Source organism: Lycorma delicatula, chromosome 10, assembly GCF_047948215.1.
Source record: "Lycorma delicatula isolate Av1 chromosome 10, ASM4794821v1, whole genome shotgun sequence".
NCBI classification, from domain to species: Eukaryota; Metazoa; Arthropoda; class Insecta; order Hemiptera; family Fulgoridae; genus Lycorma; species Lycorma delicatula.
The window spans coordinates 18,107,902-18,128,069 of record NC_134464.1 but is presented as its reverse complement, the minus strand read 5'-3'; positions in this window follow the sequence as shown (position 1 = coordinate 18,128,069).

Here is a 20,168-nt window from a genome sequence, read left to right as displayed (position 1 = left end):
GGATATTTTTGCTGTTAGCACCTCAATACTATCCCATATACTTTATTACATGTTCTAATTAACAACACATTATGATATGACAATCACATTAAAGATGGTATGTAACAAGGTACAGTACACTTGCTAAATGAACAATGAATGACAATGTTCTTAGAATCTAGATCACGAAAGCTGCACTAGATATCTGTAGAATAAACAAAATCCCAAAAGAAGATATTTTTAATTTTTAAATTAATTTAATCTTCTAAAAGTTATTTATTCTTTCAGAAAATTCCTCACCTAATGTTACCTTGGATTATAATGAAATCATTTACAAGTGTGTCTGATTTGCTTACTATTTTCTTGGATGTAGGTGAGGCTGGAGCAAAACAAACAGTCATTGAACTAATTCGACTGGGTAAGATAATTTAAGTATTATATTATCATCCATTGAATACATATAGACTTAGGATCTATAGGGCAAGATCAAATAAACATGTAATTTACAGATAAGACAGTGAACACAATTAATTATTTTCAGCTAGACCTTTGGTCTGGCTAATATCAAATAGTGCTACAATAATTATTTTTATTAGTATGTGGGGTTACTTGCCTTGCTGGGATATACACTGGAAACAAGGATTATATACTTGAAAAAACTGTTTTTTATAAATAGTTTCTCTATTTAATTAGCAATTATTCTAAATACAGTAAATAAAGTACCTTAAAAATTACAATGTTTAGGTAAAGTTAGAAAAGTCAACTATACTGCAGAAAACAGTAAATAATTTAAAGTATATGTTATATACTAAAATGAAACTAAAAGCATTATAAGAATTCAATAAATACATAATAATAATTATAATCAAAAATAAAACAGGAGATAAATAAGAGTACTATTATATTATTGATTTAAAAACACCTGCATTTAAATTACATGTCCATAGATGTGATCACCTGCACTTCTCTGATAAATACTAAAGCTGACAAATATAACACTTGGACTTTTGTGAACTGCAAAGTCCACGGAGTTGCAGCTTTTAGCTGAAAGACCTAGCTAAAAGTATAAGGCAAGGTCTTTGGCCTTCAGTAGGCCAAAGACTTAGCTTTCGCCCTACTGAAGTCACGATTTGGTAAGCACAAGCTATCCTCATGTTCTTCATATGTTGTTGTGAATTGCAGAAAAAGATTTTGTGCATTTTACACATTGAATTCCTGAATGTGAAGATGAAGAACAATGAAATTCTTCGTCTTTACAATGTAAGGCAAGAAACATTTTAGAAGTTAAATAAAATTAGGGCTGGAAGAATAGTTACAATCTGTGCAGTTGTTGCCAATCAAGTAGACAATGATTAGAGTAGAAGAAAGGTGATTTTGATTTTCAAGCAGTATTAAAAAAAATATAGAAATTTCATGGTAGAACCACAATTAAAGAAAAAAGAAAATTAAAACTTTTCTTTATTAGAAAAGTGTTATAGTTCTCTTAACTGAAACTAAATAAATAAACTACAATAAGGAATGAATTACAAGAATTCTTTAATAAGAGAGAAAATAACTTAAAAATAAGTAAGGATGAAACAAAAGCAATAGAATGTGACTTAGCAAGATATAATGTTATAGTAGAAAGATAAAAAAAATGTGATGTTTTAGAAGTAATGAAATATAAAAATTTTGATAGATAGAAGAAGAATAGAAGATAAGTAAGAAGAAAATAAAAGAAGATAGATGAAGTAAGAATCTAAGGCAGATTTGCACAACCAAGAAGAGTTTCTACAGAAAAAGGATTGTTAGTGTAAAACTGAGAATGAAAAATAATGAAAAAATTCTTAAAAATATACATGTAGAATTTTATGGAAACAAAATATAATATAGAAGAAAAAAGTTTAAAAACTAAACATAAAAATAAGATTAGGGTAAATCTGTATACAAATCTATATAGTAGAAAATGTAAATATGGAGTATGTTAAGGTTATAGAATTAGTATAAATGGTGTGAAGATCAATTATCAGTGAAATAACAGTTGAAAAAAAATTCATTTTAAGATTTTATTTTAGGAGCTCATGATTTCATATTAGGAATATCACTTAATATTCTCTTTAAATATTTTTATTAATTGTTTCTGTTTCTACAAACTGGTTCAAAAAGGATGATTACATTATTAGTATATAATTCTACTTTTAGTCTAAACATCTTCTGTGCTCCATCTTGTTCCTGATTCTTTGTTCAGTATGGTTGTTCAATTACATGCGTGATAATCTATGCTAGCAATGATCAGTTGGGTATGAAAACCCAAATGATCACTTGGTAATTGGGAAATTGATCATTGAATAATGAAAACATTTCATTACTAATCTTGCTTCAGTGATTGTATATTTCATAATACTTAATGGTATATCTTAAAAAAATTTTATTCACTTTTCAAAATTTATCTGTAATTTATCTGTATTTTTAAAACTGAGAAAGTATTAAATATATAATTAAATATTATTAAATATTAATTATTAATAGTAAATAGTAATAATAGTAGTAAATAGTATAATAGTAGTAAATAGTAAATAAATATTAATAATATTAATATTAATATATAATTAAATAGTATAAAGTATTAAATATGAATATTAAAGTATAAGAAAACCTTAGAGGTTATGACTACTTTAAATAATACCTTTTGCAAACCCCTTAAAAAATCAGAATAAATTTTCAAGAAAAAAATGGGATGTCTAATCATTATTTGAAAATGCCAAAATGGTTATCAGCCCAATTATTGTTGCCTGGCCACTGCCAGATAATTGACACTACATAGCACAATTAAAAACTGTAAATATCTTCCAATGACTAAAAAATATTCACTCAATTGATATATGATTGATTATTTTCCATTTGTTTCAGGTTTTTCAACGTATTTATATTTAGTTATCTACAGCTATTATATAACGATTAACTATGATGTAACATAAATATAAAATTTCAAATTTTATATCACTTAAATGGATCAACACAGACTAATGTACAAATTGTGATATGATGCATCATTAAAAAACATGTCTACACTTTTTACATTTGAAATAAAAAGAAAAAATGTCAAATAATTATAAAACAGTACAATTAAACAGAGAATATTTATTAAATCAAGTGTTGTTAATTTAACTCTTTATTTGTAGTATATCGGATATTGTAGAATGTAGCTGGAATATCAAATCAATCAATATTTTTGTCAGTTAGTTCTCACTTTCTGTTTTTTTACAATCATCACTCATAAAAACAAACAAAAATTTCTTATAAAAATATTACAGAAATAAATGAAAAATGTAAAAAAATATCCTAATTTTTGTAAAAAAATTATTACTAATTCTTTTTTACTTGTATACTCGTATATTTGTGGTAATGTTGGACCTTTTTTGGTTAGTGGGTACCATTCTTTTTTTTTCTTCTAGATCAGTGGATACTAGGAGGTATTTGCAGAGAAATTATCAAGGTTTGTCAAGTTCAGTGAGTGTAGGTTAAGTTTGGTTAGATTATATTTATAATTATAAGTAATAATGCATGTATTGGACCTCTCTCACGTACATTAGAAGACCCATGTTTGAATAAAATGAACGAGTAGAAATAAAAATATATAGAAGACTAATCGAAGATGATTGTTAGCACGGAAAATTGGTCCTTTTTTGGTAAAAATTTTGTTTGGATGTTGGTTAATTTGGTTATTGTTATATAAATATAAAAATGTGTGTGTTATATTGATAATATTTTATACCACTTTAAACAAAAAGATTTACACAAAGGAGTTTTTATCTATTGTTTATGAAAAACATTATATAAATGTAAAATTTCATTAAAAAATTTGGCCTTATCCTAGATTTTTTTTTATTAGCACACAGTAATAGTTGATATAGGTGTTACAATAAACAGGGCAGCTGTACCTAATTAAAGTTAAGGTAATCTGTAACAAGAAAGTAAGATAATGACCAAGTCCATAGCATTTACTGGTTATGATAGTCACCAGAAAGAAAAAAAACAGTAAAAAAATTATCATTTTTAAGATAATAATAAAAGTTAATTTACTCATAATACCTGGAAGATCGATGTGATTAGAATATCCAGGTAACTAAAAACTGTTACCCAGATACTGAAAACTGCTAAGTAAAGTAAACCATCATCTACATCAACCATATTTAATAAACTGGTTAACATAAATCGCTGAAGTTAATTCATATCAGATGCAGTTCCACAGCATATGAAACGTAAGCATTTATTATTTATTAGTGTAAATTACTGTAGTAGTTAACATCACTAATCATTATTAAAGTATAAAATGAAAGTTTATTTAAATTAATATTTTTAGGTTTATTTAAAATTGTGTTATTTGTACACAAATTAATGACAAAAAGATACTTGTAAAAAATGTAATAAAAAACAGGAAAAGAATGCAGAAAAACAATATAAATAAATTAATTACTGGTTAGCATAAGGCTGCCTGAATGCAGAAATTTTTTTGTATTTTCGCACGAAAGTGCTTTGAATATCAGAATGAAGTCAAGCTTACATATATTCTCACAATAAATAATCCATTACAATAATGAAAAAAAGAAAAACAATCTTTAAATTGTGTTTATGGATTTTTAAAAAAACTTTTTCATAGTTTTCTAAAAATATTTTTCAATAGTCTGAAAAAAAACAACCCTGGATTTGTAAAATAAAAATAAAAGCATAAAAAATCAATCTATTTGATGAAGGGAAAGACTTGATTACATACTGCTTAAAAAAAATACACATGGGTTGAATTGGAGCTCCTTTTTAAATATTTTTAAAAAAGTACAAAAAGCTTTTTGCTTATAATGTTACGTTTAAAAACTGATGATTGTCTTCATCAGTGTTGCAGATTCTAGCAAAGATAAATCAAAACATTTAAGTACTCTGTACTGACAAGAACACAGCATTTGTTGAACATTTCACACTCGCAGATTACAAATACAGTAAAATTAATAATGTAAATATTCACATACACAGAAAAGATATGTACCATAATTAATACATTTAAAAATGTGTGAAATATACTGACACTAAAAATAACTTAACATAGATGTACTAAATAGACAGTCACATTTCAAATCTTATACCATTTTTGATCGCCTTTTACATAAGTTAAGTTAAAAGCCTTCTCAATAAAAAATCAGCTTCATCTGAAATGAAAATAACACTAATCGCTGATGACATTTGGTAATAAATTTATTCTGACATAACTGGCTAAAAATATGCATAAAATAATTTGGTTCTATTTAAAATTCTGTTCAATTCCTTTAAAAGTTTTATTTAATAATGTAGTCATTAATCTAAACAAGGAACAAAGCTCAGTTTTCTTCTTTGTTTGTTTGATATAAAGATTATGAGATTCATTAGTGATAATTTTCTTGTAGCTTTAACTGTAAATGTAATTTGGTAGAATATGGCCTGGCTATCTTAACTGTGATTCCTCCTCTTTCTGTCTAAGAGGACTACTGTTAATGTCAATCCTTATAGTCAGATTTCAAGTGCCCTCTTGCTGTATACTGTGCTATCTTACGAAACACTTGTTGAGTGAGATATGGGGTAGTAATTTACTGATACTTCGCTCAGACAATGTTGAGATGTCATCTGAGCACAATAGTATTGGTAAAGAGGATCTGAAGACTGTCATTTCTGTTTCTACACTGATTTCTCTCATATTCAAAAATCACTTTCCTACAGGGTAAGTTTGCCTCCTGAAGCTACCCATAGCAGCTAACATTTACAACCCAATATTAAAAAAAAAACATCATGTCTGTTGTGTCAAACCACTTATTCATGAAAGTAGATTTGGTGGTACCATGTAATTGATTTACAAAATATGTTGAATATATTAATTTGTTACTTTACACTATTTGTCTTATTGTTATAACTATGACACATGTAAAGCAACTGAGATACAAAATGTATCAATTAGTTTTTTCTCAGAAATTTACAATGTTGATACAGACAGTTCCTATGGAGAGTAGAGTAAATATAACAGTTTTTTGGTGCCAAATATCATCTGCCATTTCAGTGGACTTGGTATGCTATTATGCAACCATACCATATACTGTGCTCAGTGAAGAAGGCAACAAGAAATCACTTCACTTTTTACTCTCTCCAGTAACCTTGGAAGTTCTTGTTATTCTTGTGCTGTGTAATTTTTGTGAGTGACTAGTAACTTGTATTAAGATGCCTAAAGATTGTTACAGTTATAATCAATTAATATAATGCTTATTTCATAATAGCAGACTTTTTTGCATGAAATTTCTTCTTGCTCGTGCCAGTCTGCTTTTGATAAAACCACTGATGAAGATATTGCATTATATTTATTCAAAAATCTTCTGAAAGAATATTTAAATTTGTTATAAGTGAGATAATTTTAAATTTACTTTTTAAGATGAATAATCCAATTATGTCATTTATAATTATGTCAATTTAAAAGTTTCCATAAATGATGTTTATAATATTATATAATGCACTAAAAAAACAATATATAAAATATTACATAAAGATTACTTACCACAAACAAATACTTCTATATTATCAGCATGATAATATCCATCTCCATCTTGACTTTACGAAACATAATAAAATTTTAAAATTAATAAATATTATGAGTATATGACTTGCTCTCAAAACCAGTGTAACATGTTATATTAAAGAGATCTTTTGAAGCTAATGTAACATAAAACAAGGAAATGGAGAACAAATAAGACTTAAATACTTCCTTAGAAGTAATTTTTCATATTTCTTTAAAAATACTAAAATGGGCATCAATTTAGGTTAGGTTAGATTTTAAGAAAGATTGGAGGTTATTTGTTGTACAAACTTTACTGTACTGAATACAAACCCATTCAAAGAAAAAATACAATCTTAAGTTGTAAAAAACTTAGTGACTCTCATTTTACAAACATACAGTGTTTCTTTTATTGATAACTATTACATATTATTTCCAGGATAAACTGTATAAATTTTTTTTCAAAATCCCTCAAAGTTTTTCTACTGATGTACCAACTTTTATAAACTTCCAAAGAAAAAAAAAAATTTTTCTGTTAAATAGTATATGTTCTTCCGGCTGCATTATTGATTCATTCTAAACAATCAGCAATATATATCACACCCACCGGGTTGGTCTAGTGGTGAACGCGTCTTCCCAAATCAACTGATTTGGAAAGCCGAGAGTTCCAGCGTTCAAGTCGTAGTAAAGTCAGTTATTTTTACATGGATTTGAATGCTAGATCGTGGATACCGGTGTTCTTTGGTGTTTGGGTTAGCCACACATCTCAGGATTGGTTGAACTGAGAATGTACAATACTACACTTCATTTACACTCATACATATCATCCTCATTCATTCTCTGAAGTATTATCTAAACGGTATTATCTACCGGAGGCTAAACAGGAAAAAGAAAATATATATATAATATATATTATAAATGCAGTTTTTTTTTTTGGTTTTCAAAAAAAAAACAAAATAATACACTATCATCATTTACAATATACCCGATCAATACTATCCTATTTTCCCTTTCTGAAAAATAAAATTGAGAATTAAAAAAACACATAAAAATAAAAGAATATTTAAAATATGCAAAAAGAAAATTTTGTGAAAAATTACAAAAAACAGCGCTATTCACTTACCATTCATCACCTTTTTCTTTTTTCGTGTTTAGCCTCCGTGAATTACCGCTCAGGTATTACAACTTTTTTTTTTTTTTTGTAATCAGTCATTTGACTGGTTTGATGCAGCTCTCCAAGATTCCCTATCTAGTGCTAGTCGTTTCATTTCAGTATACCCTCTACATCCTACATCCCTAACAATTTGTTTTACATATTCCAAACGTGGAAAACAATTATTCCCTTCTACCTGTTCTTCCAATATTAAAGCGACTATTCCAGGATGCCTTAGTATGTGGCCTATAAGTCTGTCTCTTCTTTTAACTATATTTTTCCAAATGCTTCTTTCTTCATCTATTTGCCGCAATACCTCTTCATTTGTCACTTTATCCACCCGTCTGATTTTTAACATTCTCCTATAGCACCACATTTCAAAAGCTTCTAATCTTTTCTTCTCAGATACTCTGATTGTCCAAGTTTCACTTCCATATAAAGCGACACTCCAAACATACACTTTCAAAAATCTTTTCCTGACATTTAAATAAAATTTGATGTAAACAAATTATATTTCTTACTGAAGGCTCGTTTAGCTTGTGCTATTCGGCATTTTATATCGCTCCTGCTTCGTCCATCTTTAGTAATTCTACTTCCCAAATAACAAAATTCTTTTACCTCCATAATCTTTTCTCCTCCTATTTTCACATTCAGTGGTCAATCTTTGTTATTTCTCCTACATTTCATTACTTTTGTTTTGTTCTTGTTTATTTTCATGCGATAGTTCTTGCGTAGGACTTCATCTATGCCGTTCATTGTTTCTTCTAAATCCTTTTTACTCTCGGGTAGAATTACTATATCATCAGCAAATCGTAGCATCTTTATTTTTTCTCATTGTACTGTTACTCCAAATCTAAATTGTTCTTTAACATCATTAACTGCTAGTTCCGTGTAAAGATTAAAAAGTAATGGAGATAGGGAACATCTTTGTCGGACTCCCTTTCTTATTATGGGTTCTTTCTTATGTTCTTCAATTGTTACTGTTGCTGTTTGGTTCCTGTACATGTTAGCAATTGTTCTTCTATTTCTGTATTTGAACCCTAATTTTTTTAAAATGCTGAACATTTTATTCCAGTCTACGTTATCGAATGCCTTTTCTAGGTCTATAAATGCCAAGTATGTTGGTTTCTTTTTCTTTAATCTGCCTTCTACTATTAATCTGAGGCCTAAAATTGCTTCCCTTGTCCCTATACTTTTCCTGAAACCAAATTGGTCTTCTCCTAACACTTCCTCCACTCTCCTCTCAATTCTTCTGTATAGAATTCTAGTTAAGATTTTTGATGCATGACTAGTTAAACTAATTGTTCTGTATTCTTCACATTTATCTGCCCCTGCTTTCTTTGGTATCATGACTATAACACTTTTTTTGAAGTCTGACGCAAATTCCCCTTTTTCATAAATATTACACACCAGTTTGTATAATCTATCAATCGCTTCCTCATCTGCACTGCGCAGTAATTCTACAGGTATTCCGTCTATTCCAGGAGCCTTTCTGCCATTTAAATCTTTTAATGCTCTCTTAAATTCAGATATAAGTATTGTTTCTCCCATTTCATCCTCCTCAACTTCCTCTTCTTCCTCTATAACACCATTTTCTAATTCATTTCCTCCGTATAACTCTTCAATATATTCCACCCATCTATCGACTTTACCTTTCGTATTATATATTGGTGTACCATCTTTGTTTAACACATTATTAGATTTTAATTTATGTACCCCAAAATTTTCCTTAACTTTCCTGTATCCTCCGTCTATTTTACCAATGTTCATTTCTCTTTCCACTTCTGAACACTTTTCTTTAATCCACTCTTCTTTCGCCAGTTTGCACTTCCTGTTTATAGCATCAGCATCAGGTATTACATCAGAGGATGATATCTATGAGTGTAGCAAATGAAATGTAGTCATATACAGTCTCAGTTCGACTATTCTTGTGATGTTTGGTTAATTGAAACCCAACTACCAAAGAATACCGGTATCCACGATCTAGTATTGAAATCCGTATAAAAGTGACTGCCTTTACTAGTACTTGAACGCTGGAACTCTCGACTTCCAAATCACCTGATTTCGGAAGATGCGTTCACTACTGGCGGTGGGATGCCATTCATCACCTATGTGTGTTAAGTACACCGATGGAATGCGTTCGTGCTTGGGGGCGCAGGCGTTCGTATGTAACACCATAGATCCAACCTTACTCCCACCCGTCTAGCATTTCATGATCTATTGTTCTATTCTACAGTTGTTTAGAGACTGTTATGGTAAAAATTTACCGTACTTTTATTTTATTAAACAGGTAAGTTATATAAAAATAGTTCCAGTATTGTATCTAGTATTTTTGAACGGTTACGTAAAACTGAAAAAAATTCAAGTTAATAACAATATAAGTGGCGAGTGGTATCCTCTCTTTTTTCCATCAGGAAGTTTTGGGTTGGAATCCCGGTCAGATTTTTATAAACTACAAAAAATCCATTTATCATTATCTAGGTTCGGCTCCCGGAAAAAACGGAATACAGAGGGGTTAATTTCTGTCGGGGTTTTTCCTCTAGTCTCAAATATAGAAAATCAGCAAGCAGATCTATTCATTGATTTGAGGGTACAGGTTGTAGATATTTAATTGTGTCAAAAACACGATGTTTTTAGGTTTGGCGTAAAATAAAATTACTAAATTGTTAATTAAAAAAAAAAATTGTAGAAAATTTAATTCAGAGAAGATTTATGTAAATAAAGTCAAGAAAAAACGAAATACTAGTTTTAAAAATTCAATTTAAATTAAAAGCAGAAAAAATGGTCAAACTAACAGAGAAAAATTAGAATTCAATTTTTACTTTTTCGTATAGATAGCGCTATAGCAGAGCTATAGTTCTAGAAGGGGGAAAGTATTGTAATCAGTCCAATTTGGGCATAAGCGATTTTCACTGGATCTTGACGTTTTGACACCTAAGAAACCATATTTTATTTATGACAATAATTTGGTAAAATCTCGAGATACTGAGGGTGACCTTGCTTTTCAGCTTAACCCCGTTGATCTTCTAAGTTAAAAATTTAATGGCATCAATCAATAGTCCATATATGGAAGTAATCTGACCAAGTTTGGTCAAAATCGGTCCGGCAGTTCTGAAGATATAAGGTGATTTAGAGGCCAACATCAAACATACATACGTACATACGAACATTATCATAGAAAAATTTTCATCCGTTTTTTTGGATTCCTTAGCTATCAAAACGTCAAGATTCAGTGATAACCGCATTTGCCCAAATTGGACCGATTAAAATTTTTTTCCAACTTCTAGAAATATAGCTCTGATATAGCGCTATCTAGTCGGGAAAGTACAAGTCCTAGTAAAGTCAGTAAATTTTTATACGGATTTGAATACCGGTGTTGTTTCGTGGTTGGGTTTTAATTAACCACACATCTCAGGACTGGTGGAACTGAGACTGTATAAGGTTACACTTCATTTACACTCATACATATCATCCTCATTCATCCGCTGAAGTAATACATGAACAGTAATTCCCGGAGGCTAAACAGGATAAAGAAAGACGGGAAGTAAATATATATATATTATAAATACTGAAATTACAATGTAAGGTAGATAAAACAGGTTGTTCAAAATTTCAGCAGATAACAAAAAAAAACACTTGAATTTTTTTTTGTTTATGAAGATTTAATAAAGTAGCTTAAAACTTGCATAAAAATAAATATTCGATAAATTTAGGAGCTTGTGAAATCTGAAATTTATTCATTTGATCTTTGAAAATAATATCTGTGTGGATAAAATTTTTATGATTTGACAAAAATAAAAATGTTTTTCTTTAATCTTATATAATTAGGAAAGTTATACGCTACGCATAAATTAAGTTATTAATAAGAAACGTTATAAATTTTTCAAATACTTGAAAGCCTGCAAATGTAAGTAGCCTTATTTATAATCTATAAATAATAGAATATAAAAAATGTGAGCTCAGCAGGTATAAGTAATGATAAAAAGAAAATAAAATAAAAAAAAGAAAGGTTATTTAATGACAGGGTTATATATTTAAGGTCCAGGGTACTCCTTCATTCATACGAACGCTTCATACAAACATTGTAGAAGATTAAAAGAAATAAAAGAAGCAAAAAAAAAAGTATAACTAGCCGATGTTTTAATAAGTGGGCGTAATTACATTAGCTACTTGTACCGTGTTACCTCGTGTCTGAAGCGAACGTAAGTATAATAATATCGATCTAGATATAATACACCCACACACATGGTAGTAAGCTTTCAGTGTAAAGTAAACAGTTCTATTAGATATTAATGTTACCACTGCAACAGAGTTAGTTGTATGTATCTCTCTATACGTACGACCGGCCGGGTTATAACACGGGCAAACCGGCCCGAAGAGAGTAGCAAGCTAGTCGCTGCTACACAGCGAAAGAAAAAAAAAAACAAGCCGGAGTTTTTTTATTATTTTATACAACACGACCGACATTAAGACATAGAATATATATTTATAATTCAAAGTACAGGGGCAACAACTGTGAATCGAAAAAAATGAAATAGTACTATCTCGTCGCTACGTTGTGACGTTTGACTTCTATTAAACCGTAGTGAAGTTTTTAAAATAAAAGTTAAAATCTGCGTGGGCTGTTTTTATTTCCCTTATACTTTACCTTACCTCACCTCACCACATCTTACCTAATACGTAACTTAAAAACAACTTTGATTTCTTTTCAATGACCGAGGCGTTATTTTGATATGTTTACTGCGACACTTCCAACTTTAATATTTAACAAATAATAATAATAAAAAAAAAAAAAAATCATAAAATAAAATTATATATCTGTACTGCATTACAAATATTTATAGTTATACATTGCACATCGAATAAACTATAAACCCTGACGAAAAAAATAAAAATAAATAAATATAATGTGGTCGGTTGGTTCGTGTCATTTCTGTTCTAATAATATATAAAAATTGACAACCGACATTTTAAAATCGAACGTGTTGTCCATTTTGTTTCTTTTTTTTAAAGATTATAAAACAACGAAATAGGTACGAAGTTTATACTATATTACTGTATTCTGTGGGTTAGAACGATCTAAACAGTACTTGTATGTTAGGCCCTCATATGTCCATATATAGAAACGAACGACAAGGTTTTTTATTTTAAATTTATGTCAAACCACGAAAACGTACAAAGTTATTTGAAATTTTAAATGTACGGGTAATAAATACGTACGTAAGGTGATATAATGGTTAAGAAACATTTTCTGTTTGTATATGTTTTTAGAAAAAAGTAAATCAATTATTTAATTTTTAATAATTATGATTTTTACTTTCATGTTCGAAGTAAAGGAAGTATTGTGATCGCGAAAAATGTCAGTATTGAGATTTCAACGGAAATATCCATTTTGACTACCTCTGAATCCATTTTGACTATTTTCGGTGTAATGTTAGTACGTACGTATCTCTCATAACTCAAAAACGATTAGCCGTAGGATGTTGAAATTTTGTATTTATGACTATTGTAACATCTAGTTGTGCACCTCCCATTTTGATTGCAATCGACTGAACCAAAAGTGTCTAAAATCCAAAAAACTTTGTATTTTGAACTTTTTCTTAACTGCAGTAATAAGTTCTCATCGAGAACTTTTCAACGGTATATCATAAGTGGTACTTATTTTCAACGGTTCCAGAGTTATAAGCAAATAAAATTTTAATTAAGGAAATATTTGGATCTTAAAAGGGGAAGGCATATCGGTTCGAATCAGACTTCATCTCCTTTATTTAACTTTATTATTTTTTTTTTTTTTAAGTTTAGTTTTTTTTTACAATCAGAGGTTAATAATTATTAACTTCTGATTGTAAAAAAACCGTTTTACAATAAATAATAATTCAATAACAATAAAAAAATGAAAAAATACTAGAAGTTATTAATGAAATAAAATTTTATGTACTTTTCATTTAAAAAAAATTGTGAATATGTAATTTAATAGGAGTACAAGGAAGTCATCTGGTATTCACATCAGGTTTTTTAAATTATGAACAGTAGATACGTATCCTTGTTTAAATTGATCTTATCAGTGGTAAATAGTTTACTAATATGTCACCGATTCATATTTTTAATGAAAATAAATGTACACGATGTAGAAACGTGTTATTTGGATTTACTAAAAAAACACAAATAATATTTAAAAATGTTAGCTGCCGGGGAAAAAATATTAACTGTTGAAAACGAGCAAACGAAAAGCAGTGGAAAATAGTGCTCTTTTAAATATTTCTTTATATTCGAGACACCTTGTTTTTTTTGTAATCTCTCCGCCCCCCGGAGCCGTATCCGCAATTACGCATAAACTCAGCTCCGAGGGGTGCCTTTGCCTCAAACTACCTCGGTAGGGGGCTAGGCCCCACCCAGGTAGCCGGAACACGGTCTTCTGTTACACGTCATGCCTCTAGCGGAGAAATCCCAAACGATTCCTCTACCGGAACTCCGGTCTTGACGCCAAGGCTCTAATGGAGAACCCCCGAGGGATCCCCCAAGGGACTACGGTCTTGCATTCCCCTCCAATGGCGTCAGCAAGGGAATCCCTCACCCGATTATTGATAGCGGATCGCCGGAGCCTCCCACCCCTCCCGAATCGGACTGTTCCCTAAGACATCGTAGCCTCGTTGTGCAAACTTCAGCGGATTCATGATGTGGGTGACGTCGCCTTACATCGACGGCCTGCAGGCGCATGTCTGTGCAATTTGCATGTGAGATACCGAGGCTCCAGTATACAGTCTTTTCGTAAGTGGCCAGGCTCGCTACAGGTAAAGCAATGGCCGCTGCGATCTGCTCCAAGACACAAATTAGCCCTGCGGCCTGAGTTCCAGCACCGAAAATATAAGTCACCGAAGGTGCGCCTCATCACCCGACAGACCATCCACCCAATTCGCCCATCGGACAGGAGCTTGTCCGCCAAAATGGGCGGCACTGCCAAGGTGATCATTTGCGTCCCCCAAATGCCGGCCGCATGGATAGTATATCCAGTGAAACCGACATTCCTGTAAACTGACGAAGTTCCTTTAGGAACTCTTCCTTCGTCCTGAGTACGTCTATATCTTTAACAACAACGTGGACCCTCCGGCCGCCTCTTCCCATCAGAGCCGTAGTGGCACCCTCTACCTTTTCGGTGATGCCCTTGCTCAGTTTTTCAGCCGCACTACTATCAGCTCTTACCCGGAGATGTAGGTCCTTCCTCTGCCACTGTCTTGCGTTTCAAAAGTTTTTTGAAACGGGACTAAAAAAAAAATATAAACTCTATAATTTTGGTTTTATGTACAATAATATTTCCAGAAAATTAAACATAACAATTTAAAAAAAAATAAAGTAAGATACATGCCGGCAAACGATCTGAATGAAAAATAATATACACTCTACACAACAGACACATATCATATACTTAGAAGTAACACATTTTACTAACTTTCGTTCATTAAAAATTTAAGCAAATTTAATCATAAAAAATCAGTGACCTAAATTACTGCTACCCTCCCGCGTAAAATAATAATAAAAAACTTTTGTTCTTTTTCACATGAAGAAAGACGGTTTGTTTGCGATGCCCTAATTATTTCGAAGTCAGAAACGCCCTGATTTTCAGAGTACAACCAATAACATACGTTCGATTAACGAGTAGACCCTACGCACAAACATCAAGTTTGCACCTCACTGCCTAAGCGCGTTTGAAAAATACACCACTATACAGTCCCTAACCTCAAATTGAGGTTATGTTGACAACAAATATGAGGTCCACCAACATGTTGACAGCAGATATGAGGCGACAACATACATGTTGTCGATCTTAGAGGGTAAATCAAGAACGAATCAACCAATCTTCATAAAATTCGCCCACAAACAACAAAAAAAAAAAAAAAATTCCCACACGCACAAATTTACATACACTACTACAGCATATTTAAATTTCAATGAAATCGATCCGGTGGTTTTGAGATTTTCGAGCTTCAAAATGTTATTTATTGTATAAATGTTATACAATATATAAATGAGGAAACCCGAATTTAAGTGAATGATATTTTCATACTCAAAACGTAAAGAAAATTCCATTTCATTCTCCAATCCCATGATCGACCCTGAAAGTAATATCTCGAAATGAAATATCTCGAAATTTGTCTTCCGTTGTCGACCTTAACTCAGGAACGACTCAACCAATTTTTATTAAATTTTAACATGCATATGTAAATTTCAATGAATCTGATTTAGTAGTTTGCAGATTTTCGGCTTCAGAATTTTATTCTTAAGCCTATATACACATAAGGGAACCCGAATTTAAATAAATAGTATTTTCATACTTCTCATACATCAAAACGTAAAGAAAATTCATTTTTACTCCTCAGTCCTACCAACCGACTGAAAGTAAAACCGTAATTTTTACGAAAAGTCGGTAAAAATATAACCCACGTCCGCGGTCTCAGTCTTGAAATAGAGTATAAAAGAACTATCTTGTAACAAACTAATTTGTTAGTACTATAAAATACGCAATGTCAACGCTAAAACCGGCGATTTTATTTTTCTGTTTATTATACCTTCTTTAAATAAATTTTTTATTCTGATGGATACATAATAATACATTATAAAAATCATGTAAGGAATGGGTAGTTATGATATTCCACGTAAAAAAAAAGGAACTAAACCAATATTTGCTTGGAAAGATCAAGGGAAACCTTGTTTTAGCAGCATAATAAAATACAAAATTAATTATAAAATAAAAAATATAATTCAGAAAAAATCAAATAAAATTATTTGAGAATATATTTATAACAAAATAGTTTTATTCGAAGTAAATGTAAGGGTTTTAAAAAGTTTTAATTATTATTATTATTATTATTTTTAAATTCACTAGGACTATTATTATTGTTCATGTAAAAAAATCTTTCAATTATATTTTAAATAGATTGGTGGGAAGATTTTTTAAATGGTTCCATAATTTATTAAAAACTGCAATGGAAGCATAATAAAAGCTAATTCTCGTAAGCCGAAGTATTGTGTTCGGTTAAAACTAAAACGTTTCTATAGTCTGATTAGATATAAAAGGATATTGATATTATTTAATAATATGTGACTTTTCTATTAAGCAAAGTTTGCATATTCATTAAAAACAATATAATCACAAGGAAATATTTAATTTTTTAAATATAGGTCTACAGGATTCATGCTTACGGGCACGAAGCAATAGTATAATAGTTGATTTTTGTATTCTGAACACTCGTTCTGACTTTCTAAGGCTGTCCTAAGAAATGTTATTATCGTGTATTTCAAAGCGAATATCGGGGTTTTAAAGTTAAGTAATATTTATTAAATTTTACTTACATTAATAAATTTATACATGGAATGAGAAACAACTTAAACAGTTTTTCCAGTAAGTGTTTAATACGAGCTCCATTCGTCACACGGCACATTTCCAGCCGATATGAGAGTTCATCCCATACTTTAATCAGTAAGTCTGGAGTAATTGATGCGAGTTCAAACTTGTGTCTCAAATCGGGAAGGTCAGCCGGTTATGATAGCGTATATACTTGATCCTTATAAATCTCCAAAGAAAAATATCTCACGGGGCCAGATCGGGAGAACATGAAGGCTACGGCAAACAAGACCTGTCATCTGGTTCCTGGTGATCGATCCAGGTCGCCAGGAGAATTTCACCAGGAGGTCGGGGAGAATTTCATTCAACCGATCACGTAAAACGTTATACCAGTGAGGAGGCGCACTTATCTTGTTGCCAAATAAAGTTAATTGAGGAAAGAGCTGTAATAGTAGCATATAAAGGTAATTCATTCCGGACAATTCAGTTTTCGGGAATCTCGTTTACACTGCAATATTTCGTGAGGATTTTCTGATCCCCAGATACACACATTACGAGTGTTTACTTTATTATTAAATTAAATGTTTAAAAACTGAATACCACACGAAAGTCTTCATCGTCACGGTGCATCATTTAATTTGCAAAGCTAGCACGCAAACTATAATCTGTAGGCTTTAGAGCTTGTAACAGCTGTAAACGATTAAAAGTTGTAAGCGTTTCCTTAAAACCCTCCAAATAGACGTCACTCAAATTTCTAATTCGCGGCTAGCTTTCCTAATGGATTCCCTAGGACTACGCATAAAAAAGCTCTTTTACACGTTCAGCATTGTCTTCGGACAAACTCGGTCGTTCTGTACGCTTCCATTTATAAATACAGCCAGTAGTTTCAAATTGTTTACACCGTCTACGAATGCTATTGTCACTCGGGAATCACAATGGAACTTCAAATGAAACGCACGTTGAACGGTAATTAGAGATTCACACTTTGCAAACTGCAAAACACAGAACGCTTTCTGTTGGGGGGAGTCACCATCTTTGTTACTAGCGCTTTCAAGCAGAAGAAACAAGAAACAGTTTATAAGCTTTCTTATATCTAAAACTGTTTGAGTTACTATTTGATTTCATGTACAACTAATCAATGTAAGTAAAAGTTGAGAAATATAATATAGCTTTAAAACCCCGATATTCATTTTGAAACACAATTGTATCTATATAGTTGTATAACAACAGTGATAGAATATTCAGTATAACAATACAATAACTAAAACAAAGCTTTCAACTGAAAAATTATACTTACATTAATGTGAAGGATGAATTTAATGTACTTTGAGTTTTTTAATATCAGGCTTGAATTTACTTAAAAACAGCCGTAAGACGCCGCGTTCGAAAACATGCAGCAGATTTCTCTTTTTGGTTAGCAACTTTGCAACAGCAGTAAATTCACGTTTAGACAAATACGACGGTGGGAATGCTATCAGAAGTAGTTGAACAATCGACCATAATCCAGGGTACAGTTGCGAGATTAGCTTTTGCAACAAAATTCTTTCTTGGTTGCCATTCTTGAATTTTATCTTTATTTCTTCGTTTGTTGTCAGTTCTAAATGTTGTTCTTCTAACTGGGATGATCCTGCTGTGTCGACATTTAAAAAAGGATCCAACACTCAGTTTGGTATGTCCATATTTAAAATATCCTGAAATAATTCTTTGAAATCATCGTGGAGGTTCTCGAAGTTTTGGTACTAAACAAGCAAATGGTCATTGTTAAAGGATAATAATACATATTTATTTGTATCAATACGTTGCTTAGATCGGGAAGTATGCAGCGTTAAAGACAAAAGTGGGATTTTCTCTTTAAAGTGGAATATTTCATTTCAGAAAAATCGTAGAGAGACTTACAAAAAAAAAGAAAAAAATTAAAACTAAAGTCTTAAGCTTTTTAACGATTTTAATGCAGTTTACTGAAAAAATTTCATTTCCTCCATGCGCTCGATCAAACACAAAGAAACACTTTCACATTTTTAAAACTTTTCTTCCCACTGATTTTTTTTTTTTAATTTGATGATTTTTGAAATCTGAAGCTTACTGTCAAAAAGTAGAGTACTGAAGCTTTAATTTTTTTCGTCTCTCTAAGCCTTTTGGTTGCAAAGTTGAAGTAATTTGAATATATTTTTTTTTACCATAAAATATAATGTCCTATTAACTTGTACTAGTATAGTAGGTATTTAATTATAGTTTGAAATATAAGGAAAACATAATTTTTGTCTTTTTTTTTTAATCAGCCATCGCCTTCCTAGATCGCCTAAACGCCCCAAATTTTCTATGGGCCTTCTACCGTCCCGCTGAAGGTCTCCAGCGCCCACAAGGGGGCGTTATTTCCCACTTTGAGAACGAACGATTTCCATATTTAAAAATTTTATTTTTGCTTTCTCTGATTTCTCTATATTGACTTCTTCCAATTTAACAGTTAAATTTCTTAAATTGTTTTAGGTAAGTCTGGATTTTTCGTATTGGCAGTTTAACTCCACTCAGTTCAAACAAGTACATAAGTAATAATTATAAGATAAAGACTTAATACACCTATATACTGACTGCAAAATTATAGCCGCATTTAAAAAAAAAGTTGAGGTGGTGGTATGGAAATAAAAAAAGCTGACAATAAAGTTATAATACTTTACTGATATTTATTATTCTTAAATAGGGGAAAAATAATTATACATGAAAATAAACCAATAAAAGTTTAAAAACGTCAAAAAATCAATATTTTTAAATTTTGAGCGACTGCCCCATTCCCTGTATTATCCTCAATCTTTTTTCGGGGGTATTATGTAACAAATAAAAGATAGCTTTTTATTGATTTTTGGGGAAGAGGAAATTTTGGGACAAAATGTTTTAAAAAAATGGTAAGATAAGCTTGCACGCATGTACTGGGCTTAATATAAAGTCATAAATCATCTGATTTTGAAGTCGAGAGTTCTCAGATACAGATCCTAATACGGATTTGAAGATAAGATCGTGCATATTGGTTTTCTTTGGTGGTTGGGTTTCAATTAACCACAAGTCTCAGGCATGGTCAGCTTGAGTTTGTTCAAGATTATTAAGAAACATTTACTTGATAACACTTAGTCGTTAATAACTTAAAAACTTAATAACTT